General features: G+C 39.0%; 1 protein-coding gene across 1 annotated transcript in view; it reads right to left on the reverse strand.

Annotated features, from left to right (window-relative positions):
* The window catches only part of TELO2 (telomere maintenance 2), a 1490787-nt gene that overhangs the window by 1150123 nt on the left and 319306 nt on the right, over window positions 1–21358 (reverse strand). The window lies entirely within an intron of this gene.

Raw genomic sequence — 21358 nt, forward strand, 5'->3', positions numbered from 1 at the left:
TAAATAAAAATATACACCCATTTCAATTTTAAACCATGATTATAATGTGTTTATGCTAAGAGAATGGTAAGGATGACAGCAAAACTGATGGTTATGCATCAATATGGTTTTGTGCAGAGAAGGCAAACATTTGACAACACTGCTATTTGTTAGTGAGTCTTGATGCAGAGAAAGCATTCAACACAGTCAGCTGAGATTTTATGACTAGGGCAATGATAGCATTTAAATTCCTTCACAGAACAATAGGGTTTTAAAAAACATAAAGGAAGCCACTGAGGCAAGAATTAAGATGGAAGAGTTTCTCTCTTACAAGTTGTATTTGAACAGATGAAACAAGTAGGAATGTTCTTTATCCCCAGTGTTTTTGCTTTATATTCAGATTCAATGGTAAAGAAAATAAGGGGTTCACAAATACAAGGATGTAACTAGTACTTTATTTGCAATTATTATTTTGCATTTGCTAAATCTAGAAAGGAACATTTTTTCTGTTGTGGAACATTTTGAGATAATTTATATTCCAAAAAGACTTGAAACTAAGTGAAGATAAAACAAAGGCAATATTCATAGGTGTGTACTAGGCTAATGGCCCTGGAGCCTTTACAAGCCTAACCCATAGGATTACCCTGGCATCGTGCCACCCGACCTTAGTTCCTAGTGCCTCTGTCGAGTACAGCCACTGGAGTGATCCCAGGGGTGAATTTTCTATTTCCCATCCACTCATCAAGACTCCTCATGCTTGACATGTATGGGAAGTCTATTCCATAGCATGGGCAGTCTCTGGAACCTGTCCCTCCAGCATGTTCTGTTGATTGTGGTAGAGTATGAGGTCTCTGGAGTGCGTGGAGCAGTGGGACTGGGATTTCTTTAGATGTAGCATTTCTAACAGAGCTGGGTCAGACATGACTTTGTAAGTCAAGCAGAGATCGCCTCTAAATAGGCAATATGAGAGAAAGAATAGTTGGAGTTTTTTTTAGTCTGTTCATACAGGACAAATGTTTAAGGCATAGGATCCTTTTTGTGAGGTATTTTTGTGGCCTCTCCAGTTGTTGCAGGTGTCTAGTGAGGTACATGCCAAATGGGGCACTGCACTTGATGACTGGCCTAATGAGGGAAGAGTAGAGTTAGACAATGACCTCTTTCTTCCTGGATACAAAATCCTTAGTAATGAGATGTGCCACATAGAAAGACTTTCTGATCACAGTGGCAATGCGGTGGTCAAAAGAGAGGTTGCTGTCAACCTGTGTTCCTAGATCTCTTAATGCCTTCTGTGTTCAGTGGACTACCATCAATGTGGTAATTCAAGGGAACTCTTTTTTTTCCCAAGGGGGATGATGAGGTATGTACCCAAACACAAATAGGTTCAGCAAGACCCATACTTATGGTGACAAGATAAGAAAGAGTATAATGATTCTGTTGTGGCAGAGAAGTACAGACATTAAGAAACTAAAAAGATGAAACCGAAATTGAGACACTGAAAGCTCCTAATCAAGGATATGGATAGCAAAGTGAAAATGCTTTTAGTCCCCAAAGTCGTGCATACATATCAGGCATATTTTATCAACCTGAGGAGAAGTTGTGGAAGATAATAAAGAACTGAAGGAATTTACCTGGAAATGTAAGAGGGGAAATTTAAATGGGATAAGCAGATTCTCCTCATAAAAAATGGTAGTTTAGGGTTACCTGATTTGAAGGAGCACTTTAAAGCTATGCAGTTAAGGCTTATATATAAAACATACGCAGAAGACTATATATTAAAGTGGAAAAAGACAAAGATTAATTTGAGGGAACAAGAGCTAGAGACTAAGATTTTGGACACATGTCCCAGAGAAAAATAATCATACAGAAGATTATATTCATAACATAGCAGAAGGTATTCTAAGAACAAAGCCAGTGTGGTAATGGAGAAAGGCGATTATACCAACAGGGGTTTCTTCAAGTATTGACAAAGACAATAGGCAAGAGTGAATAGGCAAGAGTGTGCTGGAATATACTAAAGTAAATTAGCAAAAGAACTATAGTACTGGGAACTATTAAAGGACAGCAACATACAGACTGGGAAACAGAAGTTTGGAATACAGGTTACAGACTGTCTTCCCTGTGATGGAATGATGCAGTGTAAACAAAGAGAAAAGGTTAGGGGCTGCTAAGAGGAAGATCAGCACAAGTAGAGGTTTTACTTGAGTCTAGAGCAAAAGCTGCCACAACAGGTATAAATCAGTAGGCCATATAAAAACACTGTATAACAACTATAAGAATCAACCACAGCAGGTTAAAAAAAGATTGGGAAAAGAGAAAGGAAAGACAATTTAAAAATAAACAATGAGTAGAAATTTGGAAGGCTCCTAGGTACACAAAGTCTAGAAGGTTAACGTTTTTTGCACAGAAGAGTTTGCATGGGTATTTTTATACCCAAAGTACAGTTCAGACATTTTTTCCTCCAGTAGGCAGCAAATACTGGAAGTGTGATGGCTGAAGACAGCAGTAAATAGGACCATGTTGTGGGGGGAATATAACAAGTTGGTAGAATTTACAAATCCCCAATAGATTACTTTGAGAAATGTTTGGGAAACAAATGGTACTAACTAAGGAAATTAATCTTTTGAGATGGGATATGGAATTAGACTTGTCTAGACAAAGTAAGGCATTGCTAAATTTTATGTTATTGACTATCAATACAGCAATTACTAGAAAATCGATTCAAAATCTATTTCCTATGTAAAAAATTCTGGCTATGCGAAAGGAGATTAAAAAAACTGAAAGTAGAAACTTTAGGAAAGGTAAAGGGCAAATTACATGCATTTATGAGCATGATCCATGCAGAATAATGCTCAGCAGAAGTTAGGTTTATGTGAAAGCAGTAACTAGGTTCATAGGTAAGTAATAGGCAAATGGTCTGCAGACTATTCAAAAAAAATAAATAAAATAAAATAAAACAAAAAAAAATTTTTTGGTCTCAAGGAGGACAAGAAAAGATAAACAGGGTGAGAATTTGTGGCTGCTCTTCCAATTATCTAGATTTACCTTGAAGGTGGAAAGGGTACTACTCTGCTAGACTTATAGTGTGAGTTTTGAGCAAGTTATGTAATGTAAAAGTGAGTGAAAACTGTTAAAAGAAAACATATACATATAGTGGATATAAAAAGTGTACATACCCATATTAAAATGCCAGGTTTTTGTGATATAAAAAAATGAGACCACAATAAACCATTTCAAAACTTTGCCCACCTTTAACGTGACCTATAACCTGTACAATTCAATTGAAAAACACATTTGTTAGGGAAAAAATGTAAAAAATAATAAAAAAAAACATACAATAAGCTGGTTGCAAGTGTGCACACCCTTAAACTAATACTAATACACCATAAATCTATTAATTACCTTTATTTTTAAATAAAAATGTTCTTATTTGTTCTCTCCACTGTAACTGTTGATGTGCTGTATATCACTGTAAAAACATGTATATTGTAATTTGTGTGTATATTGATCATGTCTAAATATCTAAATGTATCTGTAAATTTTCTGTATGGAGCTTTTCTCCTGGGCCTCTGCTGAAAAAGGGCCTTTTCGGCTCAGACAGACACCCCCGGTTAACAAATGTAAAATAAAATAAATACTTTGTAGAAGTACCATTTCATTTAATTACAGTATTCAGTCTTCTTGGATAGGAATCTATCAGCATGACACATATTGACTTGGCATTATTTACCTACTCTTCCTTGCAAAAGTGCTCCAAATCTGTCAGATTCCGAGGGCATCTCTTGTGGGCAGCCCTCTTCAGGTCACCCCACAGATTTTCTATTGGATTTAGGTCTGGGCTCTGGCTGGGCCATTCCAAAACTTAATTTTCTTCTGGTGAAGCCATTCTTTTGTTGATTTGGATGTATGCTTGGGGTAAATGTCGTGTTGAAAGGTAAAACTCCACTTCATCTTCAGCTTTCTAGAATATGCCTGAAGGTTTTGGGCCAAAAGTGACTGGTATTTGGAACGGTTCATAATTCCCTCCATCTTGACTAAAGCCCCAGTTCCAGCTGAAGAAAAGCAACCCCAAAGTATGATACTGCCACCATCATGCTTCACCGTAGGGATGGTGTTCCTTTTGGTGATGCGAAGTGTTGTTTTTGAACCAAACGTACCTTTTGTAATTGTGGCCAGAAAGTTCAACATTGGTTTCATGAAACCATGACACATTTTCCCCACATGCTTTTAGGAGACCTGATGTACTGTTTTGCAAATTGTAGCCAGGCTTGGATGTTTTTCTATGTAAGAAAAGGCTTCTGTCTTGCAACCGTACCCCAAAGTCCAGCTTCCCTGACCAGGTTTTGTCTGGTCTTTTCATCAATTTTGGAGGGATGTCCAGTTCTTTGCAACATGACTGTTGTCCTATATTTTCTCCACTTTTGATGACTGTCTTCACCGTGTTCCATAATATATCCAATGCTGTGGAAATTTTTTCGTACCCTTCTCCTGACTGATACCTTTCAACAATGAGATACCTTTGATGCTTTGTAAGCTCTCTGCAAACCATGGCTTTTGCTATAGCAGGCAATTGAGTAAATGTCAGGAAAATCCTAGTAGGAGAGCTGAACTTTATTTGGGGTTAATCAGAGCCTCTTTAATTGATGGCAGGTGTGTACCCAAGAAAAATGAATGATGTAATTAAATCAAAAGGTGTTCCAGCAAAGTATTAGTCTAAGGGTGTGTACACTTATGCAACCAGCTTATTGTACTTTTTTTATACTTTTTCACTAACAGATTTGCTTGTTTTAGAAATTGAATTGTATAGGTTATAGGTCACACTAAAGGTGGGAAAAGTTTTGAAATTATTTATAGTGGATTCATTTTTTTGTATCACAAAAACCTGGCATTTTAACAGGGGTGTGTACACTTTTTATATCCACCGTATATTGCATGACAATCACAATGAAAATTGTTATAACACTGACTTCTGTTAATGTAGACAAACCCATGCTACAGATTAAAATGTATATATATATATATATATATATATATATATATATATATATATATATATATATATATATATATATATATGGATCCGGACACATGCTCAACAAGCATATGTCCGAATCACAAAACATCGAACACACATGCACGAAAGCGCTTAACATCGACAAGCGCTTCCGTGTATGTGTGCCTGTTTCGTAGATCGGGCTACAGTGTGGGTAAGGGAAATTCATTTTCCCCACTGTAGTGCGATCTCGGAGTGAGAAGGGTGAATAGGGGAGGTGTAGGGGGGCAAAGTCCCCCTGCAGAAACGCAGATTTTTTTTTTTTGAACTACACATACACGGAAGCACTTTTCGATGTTAAGCGCTTTCGTTTATGTGTTTTCTATGTTTTGTGATTCGGACATATGCTAATCGAGCATGTGTCATATATATATATATATATATATATATATATATATATAGTTACATGTTAAAAGATCGAATTGTTGAAATATCTAACTGCATATGGTTGAGTCCATATGCTCGATATTTCAAAAGATCAATCTGTTAACATGGCAAAAAATAAAAAAAAGAAATGAAGTAGAAGGCTGTAATTCAGGGGGGCAAGCCCCCCTGCACCCCCCATGTGGGGGGCTGTGCCCCCCACACCCCCCTACTTAAATATATCAACTCCGAGATAGCGCTACACTGAGAATACAGTGCAGAAAAGGAAGTTTTCCTATTCCCTGCTGCAGCGCGATCTCAGAGTTGGTATATTTAAGTAGGGAGGGGTGGGGGGGGTGCAGCCCCCCACATGGGGAGGGTGCAGGGGGGCTTGCCCCCCTACATTACTGCCTTCTACTTCATTTCTTTTTTTATTTTTTTTTGCCATGTTAACAGATCAATCTTTTGAAATATCGAGCTTATGGTCTCGGCCACATGCAGTTCGATATTTCAACAGTTCGATTATATGCCTGAAGCTACCAACTACTCTAAGTGCAAATTGCAAACTCCTCCTGGTCTACCACCACCAAGGTATTTTGAGAACATTCCTTGAAGAGTTCACAGATTTCCTTGCTAACTCAGGCCTGGGGTCTCCCAACTTGTTAGCGTTGGATGACTGCAATATCTGGACCAACAATTAGTCTATACCCTTTCATTATTATTAGGGTTCTTTTGGATTCATTTAGGTAAATTCAGCCATACTCTGGACTTTCTTTTCCAACTCAGTGCTTCCATCTTTGGCATGGCTGGATCACCATCATATTCAGTTTTCTATTACTTTAACTCCAGTAACAGAACCCAATCCTAAGCCTGTGGAAAACAGTAATTTTCGTGCTGCAATTATTGATTAATTTGCTCTTACCCTCCACCAGCTCTTATTGCCCACTGCTGATAGGCCAAATCAATTACTCCTATAATACAGCCATCAGGGCTTTCTTGCATTTGCTCCACCCATTACATACACATCCTGTCCATACTGTTCCAAGTAAACCATGGTTTACTGCCATCCTCCATGAAATGAGGAGACAAGAGTGAGAGGGCTTGACACAAACAAGAAACATTGCCCTGTCTAATATCAAACTTAGGTTTGATCAGTGCTATGTTGCTTTATCAGATCTCTCATAAAATGACAGTGAAACTTCTACTGTAGAAAACTGACTTGCTGCACTCTTTTAGGTGGCTAACAGGTTGAGTAACATAGCCCGCCTGCCTCAATGTGAATTTGCTACTCGATTATTTGCAGATAATATGGTATTTTTACTGATAGCACTGTCTTTCATGGTAGGCTTGCGGAAGAATACCATGTCTATACAGAGTCTCTGCCCTGGACTTGGTGTGCGTTTCTGCTGCTCTTTTGTTTCAAGCAAGCAATTTGTTGCTCATGGTTTGGACCCCTACTCACTAGAATTGACGTCTGCCAAACTTGAAGTGTGGGTCTTCTTGCTCTTTTTGAAACTGTCCAATTGTCAACAAAAGGGCATTTCATGAAAAAACAAAGTTATTTCTCCCCCATACACCCATTTGGCTACATTCAGCATAGAATATAATGTACCCTTTAAGCATGTATCTTACTAGGCACATCAAAATACTTAAAAAAAAAAAAAAAACACACACAGATGTTCCCAGCACAAACTGGATCTCAAGCCTCAAAAATCTTAAGTTATCAAGAAAAGGTGCAGTCACTGTCTCTGTTACTCTCTGCCACACAGGCTCTTGAGGGAAAACTTTTGCTTTGCTTTCTTTGCCCTCAGGGACCCTACTGTCCAAGACCTACTCTTTCTTGGTAAATCAAGCTGTGTAGCCAACAAGAGAATGTACACTTGCGTATGCAAGCTTACCATAACAGTAGATGGATAGCATACGCTATTTGGATTCTACCTATGTCACCATCCAACTTTCAAATCTTTATGGCACCTTCCAAGCACTTTGTCAGAAGCACAAGAGGAGTTTCAGAAAGAGAGAGTACCAGATTCTTTAGAGCTTTTTTTCTTAGAAAAAAGGAATGCAAGCACCCTGAAAGGATAATGCTAGGAAACCAAACCAACACTAAACTATATACACAAGAGTATATACAACCATAACCTGACAATAAAAAAGTAAAAACAGGCCAAATAAGGGTGCTGAAGGGAGAGGTTCCCATTACAACAGTGGTCCATTAGAACATCTATTGTTGAGATAATTTTACTTACACAGCTGTACTATGTTCAACATTTAGATCACTGCTGCAGTATCTCCCAGCTATTTGGGGAGATTACCACAGCTTACAAACTAAGAACTGAGGAGGAAAAGTGAACTAAAAATCCAGAATCCCCTGCAGCATGGTCCTAGCAAACTTGTTCTGGACCTGGAAAAGGAATCGAGATTGCAGTGCTTTGTAAAAGTATGTACAAAGGACCAAGTTGCTGCCTTTAGAATACTTCTAAGGTCCACCAGTTTCCAGAAACCATCATAAAAGCAAAAGCCTCTGACGAATGGACCCCAACCCTACCTAGAAGTGGTTTATTAGAGTGAGTATAACGAAAGGCAATAGCATGACACAAACATCTGGAAATAGTCTGCTTTGGCACTGGATGTCCTTTCCTCTTACCAAAACTAAAATCGGTACCCAGGTAAAGGTCAAACCAAAATGCAAGAAAAACATGTACGGATTAGTTTACTATGAATGAAAGCAACACTTCCTGATTTAGGTTAATTGGGTGTTATGGCTCAATTTAAACTGTGATTTGTGCACGTAACTAATGATTTTGATTGCCTATGTGGCACAGACCTGTAGTTTTATTTGTGCACTTTTTAAGTGTTTTGGTTGGATGAAAATGATTTTCCTCATTTGATTATCTGTAGCAGATTGGTTGTTTCTGATTTTAAAAGCAGGTGTGTTACACTTCAGTAATTTTACTGGTCTGAAGAAGCATTGTGTTGTACAGTGAAAGCGCTCACTATATACATTTTATTATTTTTATTAAAGTTGTTACTTTATTATTTCAGCCGTGGTGTGTCAAGCACCTTTTGGAATTCTTGTCCTTTCCTCTTACCTTCATAGGAGACAAAGAGCTGATCAGTTTGGTCTAGGTAGTATCGGAGCTGCCTGTGGACATCCCTTGTTCTTAGGATCAGGAAAAAAGGGAGATTAATAGTCTCGCAAAAGGTACACTCAGACCAGTTTGAGCATAAAAGAAGGGTTTAATTCTTAGAGACCCTGTCCTTGTAAAAAAATGAGGTAGTGTTGACTCACCATGTTTGTAACTCAGATACCCCTCTATTAGCTGAAGTCAGAGTAATGAGTAAAACAGTCTTCCACATTAAGAACCTCAGTTCTGCCAGACGAGCTGGTTCAAACGGAAAAATAACAAGCTTGTTAAGATCCCAAAGAGGCACCCTATGTTTTTTAGGTGAATAGATATGTATGACCCCTTTCAAAAACTGTTTGATTTGAGGAAGGTTAGAAAGGCTAGAATCTATGGGCAGATTACTAGAAATGTCCAATAACTAAACCTTAGTAGAGGAATAAGACAGATCAGAGGACAGAAACTCAAACAAATAATCAAGAACCAGAGGCAGCTGGGCCTGAACATGGTCCTGCTTCTTGGGCTTGCAACAATTAGAAAATATTTTACACTTGGACATACACATATATGATTTTCAAGTAGCATTTTTCCACCTACTTTAGCACTTATTGCATGTCCTCAGAAAAAAAAGATGCTTAAATGCCATCAAAATTCTATCATCCAAGCAGTGCGCTGAAGAGTTTTCAGGTTGGGGAGTACCAAACCACAAAACTAATAATCCACAAGAGGCACCTTGGAAGGACAACCACCAATTGACCATACTAAAATAAATTTTATTCAACACACAAAATGAAACAGTAACACATAAACATAGCACCATGTTTTTGTCTTAAAAACAAACATCTTTAGATGCATCAAGAACAATTCAAAATTCAACCACTTATAAAGGAAACCTGACAAGAACCACCAATGAAATAACACTAGCAATTTACAATTATTTTTTTCAATTAACTTAAATACTAAAATCCTACACCACAAAATATATTTTTAAAAACATTCCTTTAAAAGTTGTAAAACATTTTAAACCCATCCTATTACCTCAATATATTGAATCTAAATAATACTCTATATATAAATAATACAATAAAGTAATCATTCAAAGCACATACAAATTAAACTATCCTATCGTGAGACTCCATCTAGTGTCAAAGTCTAGAACATCAACATAAAATAAAAAAAAATCTATATAAATTAAACTGCTAAAACTATATAACAACATAGTAAAATATAACAAACAAACTCATCCCCTAAAAAATAATAATATCTAGTGAAGCATACATATTAAGTGAGTGAGAGGACCTCACCTTGATACCGAAACCTATAAACCTCTAAAGGAAACGGTCTTCTCCTGTTCAATAAACTATATCAAAAATTCCATCTATTTCCAATGGGATTCTTTCTCCTTCTTCCTAAACATCCCTTACTACCTGTGTAAGGTCCTTCTTTAAACTTGCATAAGCCTGTGGGAACTCTCTACCAGAATCTATCAAATGAGCTGAAAATATTTCTCTTTGAAGAAGTCTCTTCATTCTCACTTGTTAAAGGAAAACAAAAGGAAGTGCTTCAGAGACACTGGCTAGAGCACTTTATCACTCTCCCCTACTTCTAAACTCTGATTATTACAATTTGAATGTCTCTTTTCTACATCTTCTTCCTTTTACTACTTTGACTTTGGGAATACCTCTCCTTCTCTAGCTCAGCACTATAAGCATAGCATACTTTAGAAAAAGGTGTCAGGGTAAGGCTTTAATGTTACAAGAACTCCTTTTTGATTTTTTTTTAGGTTTATACTCATTTTTCGGTTAGTCTTTGGACTATATTTAGACAGGACTATTTCACTCTGTATATTATACTGTATTATATAGCATAACACTATGCTCGCACACATTTTCTTTAAACACTCTACACATGTCAAACGCAAGCAAATGAGTTTCATTTGTCAAAATAACTAAAACTTACTCAAATATTTAACCTTTTATTAACAGGTACTCTTCCTGCTCTTTTGCTGTATTTAGAATTTGCCTCAGTCCTTCTTTAGACCCAAGTACTGTTTCTTATACATTTTTAATGTGCTCACACTTTATGCCTTTTGTATTTTTAATCTACTTATATATTACTGCAGTTTTTAATCTACCTGCATTCTTTTGCAAATTGTTTTATCTGTGTATTTTATTCTACTTGAATATTTTTTGAAATATGTTTGCATCTTAATGTAATCTGTTTCATCTTTATATATTTTGTTTGTACTTCACTACTGCCTAGATGGCCCAGATCATGGTTGAAAAGGGTTCATGGACTAGTTCCCATATCCAGTCAAAAACATCAAATAAATAAATAAATAAGTATCATATTCATGGAATGTGTAGACAAACTTCTCCATCACATAACCTACTTCCAGTTAACCACAGCTCACAATATCATTACCAAACCTTCCAAATGTCCATCCTTCGCCTCCCTGTTTACTCTCCATAAACCCTCTCGACAACTCAGATCTGAAAAGTGCTAATACCTAATCTAGCAGTTGGTCAATCTCTCTACTCACGTACCATTGCTAAAACTTGGAATTCACTACCCAGCTCTATCAGAACTATTTCCAATCACATATCCTTCAAAAACAGCATCTCTTAGCCCTATGGCAATGTACATGTGGCTATGACTACAGAGCATCTTCCCCCACCTGATCTCACCAACTTTTTTCTCCCCTCTGCTCAACAGTTAAGCAACTATCTCTTGCTGTCTTCACTCAGTATCCAAAGCAGCTACATTCTACTTTGTATATTCTGTATATAATGTATATTGCCTTTGTTATTCTACCTAGAAATTTATGATAAGATTGTATGAATGTTTTTTTAAGTTATCTCTCTATGTATGTAGAAAATGTGATTTTATTTCATAGGTTCATAGGTAGGTACTAGGCTATTGGCCCTAGGGCCTACATAAGCCTAGCCAAATGGTACCCTGGCTTTTGCCACCCAAGAAAATTATTTTCCTGTGCCTCTGTCAAACAGAGCCACAGAAGTGATCCCCAGGGTGAACTTCCTATCTCCCATTAAATCATCAAGATTTTTCTTGAAGCATGCTAATAAGGAGCTTTGTTTGATATAGATAAGTAGTTTGTTCCAGAGTATGGGAAGTATCTGGGACAGGAATCTATCCCTCCAGCATGTTCTGTTTATTGTGGTGACAAGGTTTACGTCCCTAAAGCATGTAGCTAGGAGGGACTGGGATTTGTTTAAGTGGAGCATGTCCAACAGCTCTGGGTTTCACATAGCTTTGTATGTTAGGCAGAGATCGCCTCCGAGTACGCGATATGCGACAGAGTAAAGCTGGAGTTTTTTGAGATGGTCTGCGTACGGCATCTGTTTGAGGCCGGTAATCCTCTTTGTGAGGTATTACTGAGGCCTTTCCAGTTGTTGCAGATGTCTTGTGAGGTACATACCAAAAGGGGCACTGTACTCTATAATAGGTCTAATGAGTGATGAGTAGAGGGGAACAATGACCTTTTTTTTCCTGGATAAGAAACCTTTTGTGACGAGGTTTGCCACGTTAAACTTCTTTTGTATGTGGAGTTTTTCTCCCCAGGCCTCCACTGAAAATTGACACTAGGGTAAGTACCAACAAGTAAGAGGGGAAAGAGGGAGGGTAACCTGGACTGCAGCAGTGTATACACTCGAACAACTACATTTATGGTAGGTACAAAACTGTACTATGTTCATCGTGTTAGACTGCTGCAGTCATTACACTTGGGTAGAATCAAAAAGCTGAGGAAGGGTGGGTGGTTCTATAAGGCATTAGGGGTGGCTATAAGGCTCTGCAGAACTGCAGTGGCAAAGCCAGCTCTGGATTTAGAGTAAAGAGGCAGATGATAATGCTTGGTGAAGGTATGTACAGAACTCCAAGTTGCTGCTTCCAAAATGCCCTTGGTAGGTACTCCTCTGAGGTAGGCAGTTGAAGTGTCTGTTGCCCTGGTGGAATGAGACCTAATGCTATTAGGTGCAGTTTTCCCATGGTGTGTATAGCAGAAACGTATACAATGCCCTATCCATTTTGAAATGGTCTGTTTTGAAATGGCCTTTCCCTGTGTTTCTGCAGTATATGCTACAAATAATGATCAGTTTTCTTGAAAGCTTTTGTTTTGTCCAAGTAGAAGCGTTAACTGCCTGTGAATGTCCAAGGAATGCAGTAGTCTCTCCCCTTTGTTCTGTGGATTTGGATAAAAAGTTGGCACGTGAATAGTTTGGTTTAGAGCCACACTTGATACCACCTTTGGCATAAAAGTAGGGTTTGTTCTTAAAGACACCCTGTCTTGGTGGAAAATGATGAAAGGTTCCACTGCCATTAGTGCCTGTAATTCTGAAACTCTTCGAGCTGAGGTTATTGCCAGGAGCAGAGCAGTTTTCCAAGAGATATATTTTAAGTCTGCTGAGTTAGCTGGCTCAAAAGGAGGTAAAGTTAATTTTTCCAAGACGAAGTTGAGGTCCCAAGTTGGAGTTGGTGCTCTATGGGGCGGTCTTATGTTTTTAGCCCCTCTGAGGTACTGTTTTAGCAAAGGATGAGAAAAAACTGGTGGATCGGTCTTATGTTTTTAGCCCCGCTGAGGCACTGTTTTAGCAAAGGATGAGAAAAAATTGGTGGATCTGTGTTGCAATGAGCAGAGATGGCAGAGGAATGGATCTTAATGGATGAAAAGGAGAGGCCTTTGTCCAGCATCTCAGTCAAGTATTGTAGTATCTGAGGAATGTTTGGGACAAGAGGGACAAGAGGATCAAGGCTGTGAACCTGGTTCCAGGCACAGAATCTCTTCCATTTATCCGAATAGGCTTTCCTGGTGCTAGGCCTTCTGGCCTCCATAATGACATCCATAACAGCTTTGGAGAAAGGCATTGTTTGCTTGACTAAGGAATCTGCCATGCAGCCAGGTTTAAAGTCTTAAGCTGGCCGTGAAGTATATGAGTCAGAAGTTGTGAGATTTGAGGCAAAACCCATGGTGGTCCTTGTGCTAAGTTCTTTAAGATTGGGTACCAGTGCGGGAGTGGCCAGTCTGGGGCAATCAGGATCATCTTTGGCCTTTCTTGTCTGGCTTTTATGAGTACCTTTGAAAGGAGAGGTATTGGTGGGAAAGCATATACTTGTAGGTTTTTCCAGCTGAATGAGAGGGCATCCACTTTCCATGCTTGTGGGTGGTAAGTCCTTGTGCAGAATTTCTGTAGCTGGCAATTCCGGGCTCCATCATTTCTGTGTTATCATCCTGAACATTTGTGGATGTAACTTCCACTCGTGCGGATCCATGATGTTTCTGCTTAAGTCGTCTGCCAGTGTGTTTTTCTCTCCTGGCAGGAATTGTGCTTGCAGATGAACCTGATAGGTTATAGCTGTGTTCCACAAGGTCATGGCTTGTCTGCAGAGGGGATATTGATGAATATGGATATGAATGAATGCCCCCTTGCTTGTTTATGTACCACATAACTGTGGTGTTGTCTGTCTTTAGTAGTAGTTGTCCTGGATGCAGGAGGTCCTTGAAAGCTATAAAGGCATTTTGTACAGTTAGCATCTCTTTTTGATTGATGTGAAGATGCCTTTGTTCTGCGGGCCACTTGCCCTGAATACATTTTCCTGCCATGTGTGCTCCCCAGGTGTAATCCGAAGCATCTGTTGTCAGTGTTTGCCTGGCTGTGGGTTGAGTGAAAAGCTGTCCCTTGTTGAGGAGATAGGCTTGAGCCCACCATCAAAACTCCTGTTGAAGGCAAGGAATAAGTGGTATTACTGTTTCCAAACTGTGAAAGTGTTGAGACCAGACACTCTTTAGGTACCACTGTAGTTTCCTCATATGCAGTTTGGCATATGGAATTAGTAGTATGCAAGATGCCATGTAACCCAAGGCCTGCAGAATTTTTCTTGCAGGGAGTTGGGTTTTTGTTGCCATCAATTGGAAACATTGAGTCAGTTGCCCTTGCTTGTCTGGCATGAGATATGCCATCTGGGCCATTGTATTTGAGCTGGCACCCAGGAATATTATCTCTTGTGAGGGCAATAGTTTTGATTTCTTTTCATTTACTGTGTACCCTAGGCAAATTAGCAGTCTTTTTACAAACGCCAGATGCTTTAGAAGAATGTCTTTGCTTGAATAAGGCAGTCGTCCAAGTATGGGTAAATTTGAATTCCTTTTTGTCTGCAAAATGTAATTACTGGTGCGAGGCATTTTGTAAAGACCCTGGGCACAGTAGATAAGCCAAAGGGCAGTGCAGAGAATTGGTAATGCATTGAACCTGCTAAGAATCTGAGGTATCTTCTGCAATTTTGTCTGATACGGACATGCAGGTATGCCTCCTTGAGGTCCAAAGTTACGAGCCAAGCTTTCTTGCCCAGCATGGGAAGAAGCTGCTGTCATGTCAACATTTTGAATTTTGGAACATCCAGGTAAGTATTTAGAGAAGAAAGATCCAGAATGGGCCTCCAGGCTTTGTCCTTTCTGGGAACCAGAAAGAGTCTTGAGTAAAATCCTTGTCCTTGCTCCTGTGTTGGTACCTTTTGAATAGCTCTCATGTCCATGAGTGCTGTAATTTGTCTTTGAGCCTCTGCCCATTGATTTGGTGGCAGATTTGGCATTCCTTTTAACCTTGGCAGAGTGTGACAGTGGAACCTGTAACCCTGAGACACAATATTCAGAACCCATTTGTCTTTGGTGATCATTTGTCAATTGCGACTGAAAAGTGCCAGTTTTCCCCCCAAGGGGGCTGCCAAGAGAGAGATGTTTGGCAGCTGTAGTGGGAAGTCATTGGGGCTGTTTTTTATAAGGTTGAAGCCTGTCTTCCCGTTCTTTCTGGGTTGAAGCACCCCATTGTCGAGGCCTGTAAGGACCTTGTGGTTGACCTCTGCCTCTTGGACGTCTGTATCTGCCCCTTTGAGGTCTGTCTGAAACTGGAAAGGACCAATTCTTTGTTGGCCAATTTCTGCTAAATCAAGGAGGCTGAACCTGTAAGAAATCCTTCACCGTTTGCATAGATTTTGCTTTATCCTCCATTTAACTCCAAATAAAACATCCTGCTGCAAAGGTGCATCTAATAATTTTGCTTTAATATGATCTGGTAAAGTCTGCTCTTTTAACCAAGCATGTCTTCTAATGACAGACCCTGTAACTGCTGCTCTACAGGAGGCCTCTAAGGAATCAAAACCACATTGCAAAGTATGCTTTCCCACTTGTTCAGCTGCATGCAATAAATCCTGCATTTCCTTATAATTAGGAAGATCTGAATTTGGAAGCATTTTCTGTTTCAAATAAGACATCAAATATTGCTGGTACTTAAGCATGTGAAACTGGCAATTTAAGGCTCTCATTGCTAAAGTTGCAGATGTATACACTTTCTTCCCCATCTGTCTAATGCTCTGGAATCTCTGTCAGAGGGGACTGGATTTTTTGCTGTATAGGCCGTTACCCCTTTGGGATCCTGGGAAAGTGTTTCAGGGTCAGCAACAGGGCTTTTATAAAGGAATTTGTGTGAGTCACGGACTCTGTAGTATCTGTCTGGCTTAACTGGAGCAGGAGGTAAAGAATCAGGATTTAAACTGGATTCAGAATAAACATCATCCACAATATCTAACACTGGCGGAATAGCAAGGGGTCTGTGTTGAGGTAATAAAAGAAAATCTCTGAGCCTTTTCTTGGATTCTGAGTAATCCTGGCCCTCCCAATGGAAATGCTCCCACATGGTATGTAAGGTTTCCCGAAAGGAGTAGTCCTCTGGTGGAGAGGCTGAAAGAATAGATTCCTCAGCATCAGAATCATCATAAGGGTGTTAAGAGTATCCTTGGTCTGACGATGAATCTGAGGAGATGGACACCTGGTCGGATGAGTCATAGTCTGAATCCTGTCTAGGCCTTTTATCAGGGGGAGGGTGGGACCCACTGATCAGAGTAATTAGGTCTTCGGCCATTTTGAGCATCTGTTTCTTAGGCATGGAGGCCTGTCCTGGTGAATGCTGAAGTTGTTTCTTTGTTTTAGGTTTAACAGAAGATTTAATGGTTAACTGAGTAGGCCTGAACACACCCTCTGAAGCTGCGGGTTGCTTGGCTACTCCGGAGCCCTCTGAAGGGTTAGTTTCGGTAGGCCGCAAGTCTGGTGTATCCGAAGGCCCAGACATCTCCACGCGGGAGTCAAAGGCGGCCTGTGGTTCCAAAGAAGCGGTCGTCAGGGGCTTCGAAGATGCCTCGCTGAAAACCGGAGAACCGGCGACTGGCCTAGAAGAGGCTTCGTAGTCAGTTTTGGGCCTCGGATGCCTGTCCTTGTCTTTGCGTTTTTGTGTAACCCGGTCGTAGGTAGTTCCGACGGCATGGTGTAATTGAATTTTCTGCCAAAATAATGTCGGGCAAAATCAAACCAACGTTTAATAGTATGTTTGTTAAACCTAGCACAAAACCGACAACCTGTGATGTTGTGGTCTGGGCCTAGGCATGGGATACAATAGGAATGGAAATCCTTATGAGGCATTTGCTTCCCACAAGAAATACAATTATTAACTTTTACTGACATCGGTCTGAGGCAAGAAAAATTTCCACAAAGGGGTACTTAGCTTTGTAGAAGACTTCGGTTCTGGATTCGGAATGAAAATCTCAGGAGTCGGCCGACCAGCACTTGCAAACTGCTTTTGCTTCGGGCACCGTGCGGCAAGAAAGACTGAAGAAAATTGCGTCGGCTGCATCTTATATACCCCTGGCGCACTGACGTCAGGGAAGAAGCGGCAGCAACCGACACCGGACCAAGACTTTGGAACTCGGGCCGACTGCGGGACCGCCTGACGGCAGGATAACCCAAGTGTAATGACTGTAGCAGTGTAACACGATGAACATCTACAGTATTTACTAGAATACACTGGAGAGGCTTGTTGCTGAATGTGAAATTGCAACTATAAATCAAAAGTTATAATTCTCTTTCAAAAATAAGAGGAATACTCCTGCAAGTGAAAAGGAAAGAGCATCAAGGACAGCAGTTAACTATCTTGGATTTTTTATACAATGATGGAAGTGGCAACTGAGAGCATAATCAGGGAATGGGTACAGTGGAGATAGCAGCATACTCTTATACTGGGATGAGGTGCTGAAATGAGAATTTAACCACATGAGAAAGTGCCCAGTTTATCAGTAAATCTACAGTCGTATTCTCACGTAAAGTCATAAGCTTTGAGTAAAGACTGAAAGACAGCAGATCCTATTCTGACAAACCTATTACACAAGAAGTACAATGGAATCAAACACTGGTCCAACAGATCTCAATCTCTTTTGCAAAATGAAAAGGACATGTTGGAGCAATGGGTATGTACAAAATTTAAGCAGTTCAGAAGGCCACAAAGAACCACACTCCAAAGGCAACCGAAAATATATAAATGCAACTTTTTTTATTTGCACATAAACACTCAAATCAATATGCTTTCATCCACAGACATCATCAGACGAATAAACACAGAAAAAAAACAGCCCACTTAAACCAGTGATGAGTTTTTGAATTCACCAAATCGACAGTCATCATCAATTAAAGTCATAAATATTCATGAAACTCTGTCATCATATACTCAAAACACTATAGCTAAAACCCATTTCTAACACAGTCTATAACATCAACACAGAATTGTGTCTAACATCTGAAATCCTTAGTCAAAAGACTAAATTTGAATTTAAATGCAATTAAAACACTGTTGGAAAAATACTAGTAAAAACATATGTTATAAAATACAGTTTGAAAAAACAGTTTAAAAGAGGATCACAAAATACAGGATTGTCTCCATCTGGTGACCAAAAGGCAAACTACACTTACAAAAATAATTGGAAAAACAATAGTAAAATGAAACCTAATGTCCTTTCTACTTAGGGTAATTTAACTATCAACAAAATTTATAATTTTGTGTAGGATGTAAACAAACAAAAAGTACACACAAAAATTCATCCAGTATGAAAAAAAGAGAACTTCTATATTGTTCTATATTATAATTTTTCCGCCTATAACTTCAGAATGGGGCAATGGAAATATTCTCATTGAGTCTGGGGGGGGGTCTACTAGCATCCAGGGAGGCCTGCCAGCACAACTCTAAATATTCCACGCGGGTTTCCCAAGGACCAACCTGGACAGCATCAGAAACTTTCTCAAGAACAAAAAGTAGAAATTTTGCATCCCTACAAGACAGTGTGTGTTTATACAAGGCGTTCCTTTCATTGCTGGTACTAATATCATACACGTGTTTGTATATACATCTTTTGAATTTCCGCTCAGTTTTGCCTACATAGAAGGCTGAGCAAGCACCACATGTAACTAAATAAACAACCCCAGTAGTGTTGCAATTTGAAAAATCTTGTCCGCTTATTTCTCTCCCCCTGCATTCCAAGTTTACAGAACCATTGTTCAAAATGCAAGAACACTGTGAACAGACACCGCATTTAAAAGTGCCTGTTCTTTTGAGATTCTCCTTAGTGGGTGCTTTAACCCCATCAAAAAGTTCTTTCAAATTTCTTCCTTTTTTTATAAGTAATTTTCATGGGGTAATTTTCAAAACGGGGCAGGTCAGTAAGTACCTTAAACCTGTCCCATTTCTTCCTAATAATTTCACCCACTATCTTGGAATATTGATTAAACTCGATAATAAGTGCTTTCCTTGAGGCATCTTGGTCGTTACCGATGTCATTCTTGGTGTTGGCTGCACAATGTCAATCCAGTGCCAAGAAGGGGACCATATTTTGTCTTCCTTAAATGCTTTATGTCAGTATTAATCTCTTTCAATAGTGAAGGGGATAGCCTATGTCCGTAAATAACTCTTCTAAAAAAAATCCACCTCGTCAAAATCAGAATCCAAAGATGTCATCCTACTTGTCATGATAAGTTGTCCTCTATAAATGTTCTTTTTCTGAGATAAGGGTGGGCACTATGAAAATGTAAATATCAGTTGGTAAAGGTTTCCTTATGGAAAACCTTTGATTTTATTCCTGTAGGAACGTTTTTTATCGTCACATCTAAAAAGTTCATCCTATCACAGTTGACAATACAAATGAAATGCAGAAAACTGGTAGTAGTTTCAATTTATTCAAGAAATTCCAATAATCTGTTTTCTGTATTTGTACAAAATAGGCAAATGTCATCCAAGAATCTACTGCAGTGTGACCAACATCATCAGAAATCAGAATGAGAATGAAATTTTTCTCCCACCATGCCAAAACAATGTTGGCATAGGTGGGGGCACAACTGGCGCCCATGGCCACACCCTTGATATGATAGAAAAACTCACCACAAAAATAAATAAAATTATCGTTAAGTAACAACTCTAACAGGTATAATAATACATGCAGGTTATCAGCTGAAATAGAAACTTTTTCTGTCAGTGCTGATTCCAATCACTTGATACCAACAGAGTGGGGTATAGCAGAAAATAAATCTTTAATCTCTATGGTTACAAAGATAACCGACTCAAAAGAACTACTGGTGTCAATATCTTTAAGAAATTTCCCAAGAATCTTTAAGTATAACAGTTTTGGAACCTCATATGGTTTTAAGTTTACTCTCCAAAAACTTTGCCAGTGGTGCTGTTTTTGAACCCTCCGCGGCCACAACAAGCCTAAGCGGGAGATCTAGTTGGCCTTTATGAATCTTTGGGATACCGAAAATAGTTAGGATCCTGGGTTTTGGTAGAGACAGATATTTGAAGGTACTTAGGTCTATAACCCCCTCCATAAGCATGTCATTAACGGCAAGATCAATTTTCTTAAAGGCAACATTAATTTCATTCTTAGACACTCTAGTGCAGGTGTTGGGTGTCCCCAAGGATTTCCAACATTTTGCCTTCGTAACTCATAATATCCAGTACAACAGTCCCTCCACCCTTATCGGGTTTCATAACCCTAATATTTTTGTCATCCCTAAGCTGGTTTAAAATGCTACACTCTTGAAAGTTAAGATTACATTTATGTCTCTTAAAATTAGAGAAACTGGAGCAGATTTCCTTTTTAACCAGCTGTTCAAAATTTTTTTTAACTGGGGGTGTAGGGGGGATTGAATTCACTCTTTCTGGACACACTAGCAGGGTTACCTTCACCTTGAAATATTAAATCCAGGTTTAATTTTCTTACAAAAAGTTTAAAATCAACTAACAACTTAGTAGTGTCACAAGGTTGGTTAGGAATGAACTTAAAGCCTTTTGAAAAAAGTGTAAAATGATCTACCATAAGTTCTATGCTGGTAAAATTAAAAATGTTGTAGTTGTCACAGGTGTAAGTACACCCAGTTTTCACTGTGTTCTCTACACCAGATCCTAGAACCATCCCCTCCCTCTCTGCCCCATCCTCTCTTCCCTCGATAACAAGACTGAAAATATTGGGGGGATTTTGGTTGATTAATCTCTCCGAGCAACAGAGTGTGTGTGGGGGGGTATTCTAAAGGGTCTTGCGTATTATGCATTCTCTCATCCCTCTCAAAAGTCCCAGTTTGGTCACCTTCAAATTCTTCCACATGTGTCTCATATACCCCGATGTTAGCCTCATAATATTTTCTAGGCAAAGGGTAACACCTTTTCTCCTTGTACTCTTTTACATCTCTGTCAAGTTTTTAAATGTTTCTGTTAATAATACTAAAACATTTTTCATTAATTTGGTCCATAACAGAATATTACATCAGTTTTTCAGATTCTACTGTAAATAAAAGATCGTTGATAATTTGGGTATTAAGTACCCCTATCTTAGAATACAAGTCTGCCATAGTGAGTTAATTCTGCTTTATAACAACTCTTAATTATGTCCAAACCACATTTGTTAAATATTTCCAACAGTTCATCATGTAAATCAGAGCCTGCTACAATATTATTTGGATATT

The sequence above is a fragment of the Protopterus annectens genome, chromosome 12.part0, assembly GCF_019279795.1.
Source record: "Protopterus annectens isolate FY-2018-M chromosome 12.part0, PAN1.0, whole genome shotgun sequence".
Taxonomy (NCBI): domain Eukaryota; kingdom Metazoa; phylum Chordata; order Ceratodontiformes; family Protopteridae; genus Protopterus; species Protopterus annectens.